The sequence below is a fragment of the Panthera onca genome, chromosome A2 (genome assembly GCF_046562875.1).
Source record: "Panthera onca isolate mPanOnc1 chromosome A2, mPanOnc1 haplotype 2, whole genome shotgun sequence".
NCBI lineage: Eukaryota > Metazoa > Chordata > Mammalia > Carnivora > Felidae > Panthera > Panthera onca.
The window spans coordinates 157,195,528-157,201,527 of NC_138340.1; positions in this window are offsets into that span (position 1 = coordinate 157,195,528).

Sequence of the window (6,000 nt, forward strand, 5' to 3'; positions counted from 1 at the left end):
CTGCCACATCTCCCCTTTATCAGAGAGGCTTTCCTGGACCTCACTGCATAAAACAGCAAACACACCCCTTGTCCAGTGCCCTCCTCCCCAGAACACTCCTCTGTCTTAACTTTGTTTTATACTTCAACATACTCGATATATGTTTATTTGTTCATTTTAATGTTCAAACTGGAACATAAGCACTATGAAGACAGGTGCTTTATTATGTTTATTGTGTATTTCCAGACCCTCTAACTAGCATTGTAGTAGGTGTTCAATAAATGTTTATTGAGTGAATTTATAGGTGACCCAGTGGCCAGATTGGAAGGAGATGCCCAAATGTGGGACATGCATCTTACAGAAGCCAAAATTTTATAATGATTTTATGAATGTTTAGGGAACATTTCTTTGAACATTTCTTTTTTTTAAACTTTTTTTAATGTTTATTTTTGAGAGAGAGAGACAGAGTGCAAATGGGGGAGGGGCAGAGAGAGAAGGAGACACAGAATCTGAAGCAGGTTCCAGGCTCTAAGCTGTTAGCACAGAGCCCGATGAGGGGCTTGGACTCACCAACTGTGAGATCACGACCTGAGCTGAAGTCAGATGCTTAACCGACAGAGCCACCCAGGTGCCCCTCTTTGAACATTTCTTAAAAGAGGGCAGATCAAACACGAAGAATTTTAATTTAACTTGGTAAAGCACTTTTCCAGTGGTTTCATTTAGTTTTATGCTAAAAAATATTAAAATCTCAGTGAGGCCACAGATCTTTACTGCTTTGCTCTCCTATCTCCCAGAGACTATGAGCTCCATAAGGGAAGTTTGAGCCCTGGAGAAAATGGTTTCTGCTACTCCTTTTATCAAAGCACTATAGATCTTTTTTACATATACTTTTTTTTAAAAGTTGACTTATTTTTGAGAGAGAGAGTGTGTACACATCAAGCAGGGGAGGGGCAGAGAGGGAGAGAATCCCAAGCAGGCTCTGTGCTGTCAGCACAGAGCCTGATGAGGGGCTCAATTTCATGAAACATAATAAGATCATGACTTGAGCCCAAGTCAAGAGTCAGACGCTTAACTGAGCCAGCCAGGTGCCCCGAAAGCATTATATATCTAACTAACATAAAGGCACCTTTCAGTTTCTGTTTTAAATTCCAGTTTTTCCTGTGTGGCTCAACTAGCAAGTGCATTTAGACGGATTGTAATGGTATCTTACTGTTATGTTCTTCCTGTTAGGTAAAAGCAAACTGCTTCCCTAATGCCTACTTTGTATTCTTCTCAGGAATGGCTCAGGGAACCTACATTTCAAAAGTGGGAATGTTTCAGAGAGTAAGTGGCCTGTTAGTATTAACTTGTGGTCCCAGCCTCATTTTGAATTACAACCAAGACTTGCTCCAAGTCTAGGGAATCATTAGGGAACCACTCTTTCCAGGGGTTGCTCTTGGGCACCTTGTGATACTATTTTTTTCCCCAACATATCCGTATGCTCAGTCAAGAGAAATGCATATTTTAATCTTGTGTAAGAGGAGCAGAGGCTCTTCATTTCATCCTCTAGCACTGTGAAAGAAAAAAAAAAGCAGCTCCTGACATCAGGAGCCTGTCTGATACAGCTAGGCGCTGTTTTTCCCCTTTGTACATAAACCATTCCATGGAACATCCACGTCAAACAAGATCACTCTGAGACCATGATAAGGCAACAAGAGCAAGATCTCTGGGCAACCTCAAAATACCAAATATCCCTCTCTCTTACCTAAAATGAGGACCTGCTACTTTTTCAGAGACCAGTTCTGGCTCTATGGCCACTGTAGGCATCCCTTTACCAATAGATGAGATTTCCTGAGACAATCATAGAATTGCCCCTGCGTCTTGACAGCATCCAATCCAGAACAAAGCCTTGCTTCCTTAGACCCTCCCCAGAATGATTCACCCAAAGCCAAATTCTCTAGTCGTTTCTTTTAAACACCTTTTACTGAGATGTCCAGTTCCCTGCAGTGTGTGCTTTTCCCTAGCCGCAATGAGTTACCCAGCTTGTTCAGCTAGAGGGGTGCTCCTGGTGGTCTTTGGCTGGAGGGCATCAATACCATCATCTGTTAGACCTGAGGATATTCACCCCTCCCCATCCCATCCATCCCATTAAATTCTCTTCTTCATCCAGTACCAGAGACCCAGTAGGCGTTATCCAAAGGTCACTCCGACACTACTGATGCGAGTCACTGTTCACCTTTTTATAGTTTAATCTCCATTTCCTACGGGGATCTGAGATTTGTCTGCTCTAGACTTTGACTGTTACCAACGGACCAGCTCACAGTGCCAAATGTCTTGTGAATAAATATCAGAAACCTTGATTACGACTTACTATTGCTTCCTTTGTGTGGCCCCCAAGCTGCTCTGACAGTAAGAACCACAGGAGAAACTGTTAAAAAATAAAACAGAAAATTGGAGTTGGCCTCTCCCACTCGCTACCTTGATGGAGGCTACAAGGAGAGCTCATGACCTCTTCCGGGTACTTGGCTCTTACTTAAAGCAAACACTTCACAGATAACAGGACTTGGCATAGGTATAGCCAGTTATATATACTTGGGCCCAGAATTACAGGTTGCGTTGGGGAAGGGGGGGGATGTCTCGGTCTGTGGGGCCTCTCCTGGACTCCTTGATTTGGTTGTCTTTATGTTTTACATTTGATCATTTTGCCCTCCTGGCTCCCACCCTCAACATTCTCCCACCCACCCACCTGTACTATCTCTGAACTCAAATTATACTAAATAATTTTGGCGGTCTGTGACAGTGAACTTTATGCCAAATTTAAGGCAGTTCATGCAAAGAAATTTTTAGTACCCACACGTACATATTTCTTAATTATGTATATTTGAGTTCCTTTATAGTTCAGATGAACAGAAGTAACATTTTAATGACCTTCATGTACACATGCTTGTGTTAACATAGTCCTTGGCTCCTGATAACTGTCATCACTGATCAATGATTGTTTTGTTTCTAATTTACTCATTTATTCTATTTTTTTCCTAATATAATGAGCACCTATAAAACTAAGCATCCAGCATGAGAACATTGCCAATAACAATGTACACAACCTTTCCTCTCAAAGAAATGCTTCTTTATAGCATTCAAATGTGTAAGAATCCAAATGAATCAGTAGCATTTCTATAGCTCTCTTGAATTAGATGTGGAGTGTGTGTGTGTGTGTGTGTGTGTGTGTGTGTGTAGTTAGAAGATGCTTGAAAAGTAGAGGATCACCCTCCCACCCAAACCTTCTCTACCACACTTCTGACTCTAATGATGAGGGTCAAAGAAAGAAATCCTTTTCAAAATGGAAGCTAAGTAGAGGTCCAAAAGCATTGAAGGAATAAAGAACCTAGAAGTGATGTCATCTTGAAAGAAGGCATAGAATGTGTTACTTCTGCCAGCAAAACCAGTCAACATCTAATGCCATATCTACTTACCTAGTGGCTTGCTAGCATATACCTTAGGTGAGGTTGCGACTCACCAATGTGAGGACATTGGTTTAGGGACTAAATATAGCAGCCTAATGTGTAAGGCCAATATATATGGCTGTAAGGCCAATGTTCCTTAGAGAGCTCCACCTGGCCTTGGGAGTTGGACAACAGAAGAAAGTAAACTAGTGGGGAAGGAAGAGCCACCAAGAGATGAAGATAGCAAAACACAAGAAATTTGGGAGCCTGAAGATTTCTCCTACATAGTTGACTGCCTCTCCAAAATACGGGGGTGGGAGGCAGAGGGAGAATTGGAGAAAACAGATTATGATGTTCAAGCAAAGTGGCAAAGAACATAACAAGGAGACTGACGGATAGAAATCTTCTGACATGACCTGGTCTCATCTAAGACTAAAACTTACCCAAATCGTCAAATGAATAGGAATGCAGGAAGACTTACAGCCCCATTATGATCTTGAGATGTTCCCTGGAATAGAATAGGGACAAGTATCATGCCTTCTTGGGAGAGAACACTGGTTGGCAATCTTCATGCAACACCTGTTGAGTGTTCCTTCACTCAATGAATATTAAAACTCTGCTAGAGAGTAAGCTTAATCTCAGTTACATGGTGAGATCAGGGACAAGCTTTGTTTTTTGTGGAACACCTGCAGCAACAAGGGAAGGTGAAGTGTGAATAATGGCCGGACCTAGAGAGTAATGGGAAGAACAATGAACCTGGACACACTGGGTGGATCCAAATATCTGAGGGCCTCATAAGCCATTGTAAGGGTTTGGTCTGGAGCATATCTTAGTCAATATGAAGTCACTGGAGAATTTTTATTTGAGTTTATTAAAAATTTTTCAAAGTAATACATGCACAAGGTAAAAAATTAAATAGTACAGAAGGACTTAAAATGAAAAACACGGTTTCCCACCCCACCCTCTTTAACCCTAGCCCCGTTCCCTAGAGGCAATGCATTTAACATTTTCTATTTTTAGATCTTCTGTTAACTAACTTGCTAACATTAAATAATATGTCTGAACAATAATTCTTGACTTATTAACTTTAGACAATCTTTAATAATTCCCCATTACAAAAGATAAGGATTTAACTTACACTATCCCCACCTTTCCTTTGCCTGTCCTTTCCCAAGCTTTCGATAGATAATGCCATTTTTAAGACTTCTGTTGATTTCATTTATAACTTTGGACAGTATACTGCCCTCTAGTTCTTGTTCCATTAACTGCAGACTTCATCTTCTCATTCTCGCTGTGAATGCAGAAGTGGCCCATCTCTTCCTTCCACCCCTCCTCCCCCAACCAATTCTCAACCTCTTTCTGTTCTCTTGTTTCTGAGCTTGTCAGGATTCGTTATATTCCATTTCAGTTCTGAATAAAAAATTAAGCTTCTCATGTTTTGTCTCTAGGCTGATCAGAACACTGAATACCAACAGACAGCATCTACATTATTTTGTCTAGGTAAATAGTGTTTACCGAGAGCCGAGTAGATGCGAGGGCATTTTTTTGCCATTCAAAACCCAGTGTTCATGATTCCTATGCCACTTGTAAGGAAAGGTACCTACCGCCAATGTCAAATTGCATCTCTTCGTACATTCCACGAGTTTTTGTTTCACAGTTGGACCTGAATGTCTCGACATACTTCCGTTTTCTTTTTGCCGACTGAAGCATGTATGTCTTCCATATTTTCAAACATTGCAGCTTCTCAATGATACGATCTGTGGAGCAGAATGTATATTCTTCCCAAAGAGCCTGAGACTGTGTGCTCTCATCTGAAATGGGTCTGCTAGAGTGAGGCATCCTGCTGGGACAGCTGTCACTCTAGAGTGACACATCCTGCTGGACTGTCACTCTAGAGTGAGGCATCCTGCTGGACAACTGTCACTGTAGAGTGAGACATCCTAGGTGAGGTCCATTGTTTCCTGGATTCCATTTCTTCTTCTTTCCTGGTCTTCTTCCTCATTTTCTTGGAGAACTTCCTCAAGGTACTTTCTTAGTAAGGGTGCAAAGTAGGTAGACTTTCTGAAAACTTGCCCGTCAGAAAATGTCTTTATTTTGACGTCACTCTTGACAGTTTGGCTTGCTAGGTTATCCGGGATCCAAATATTTCCCATAAGGGAAGAAACTGCTCCATTGGCTTCTAGCACTCAGCGTTGCTGATGAAAAATCTGCTGCCAGTCTATTTCTCATCCCTTTTTAGTTGAGCTAATTATGATGACTTTATTTTCTCTTTGGGCACTTGTAGTATCTTCCCTCTTTCCTTAATATTCCAAAACTTCACAAGATCGTGTCTAGATATAGGTGGTATCAGGGTACCTCCATCTGGAGACTTAGTTCTTTCTGTTCTTCAATTTTTAAAAAATTTCTTCACCTAGATTTTGTATGTTCTCTTTTCCAAAAAGTCCTAATGCTTAGATATTGATTGACTAGATCTCTTTCCTTCATTTTTTTCTACTGTTTCTTTTTGTTGTGTATCTAGGGAGTTGCCCTCAACTTTATTTTCTAGCCTGTCTACTGAATATTTTGGGTAGTTTTATTTCACTTTCAAAGGGCTCTTTTT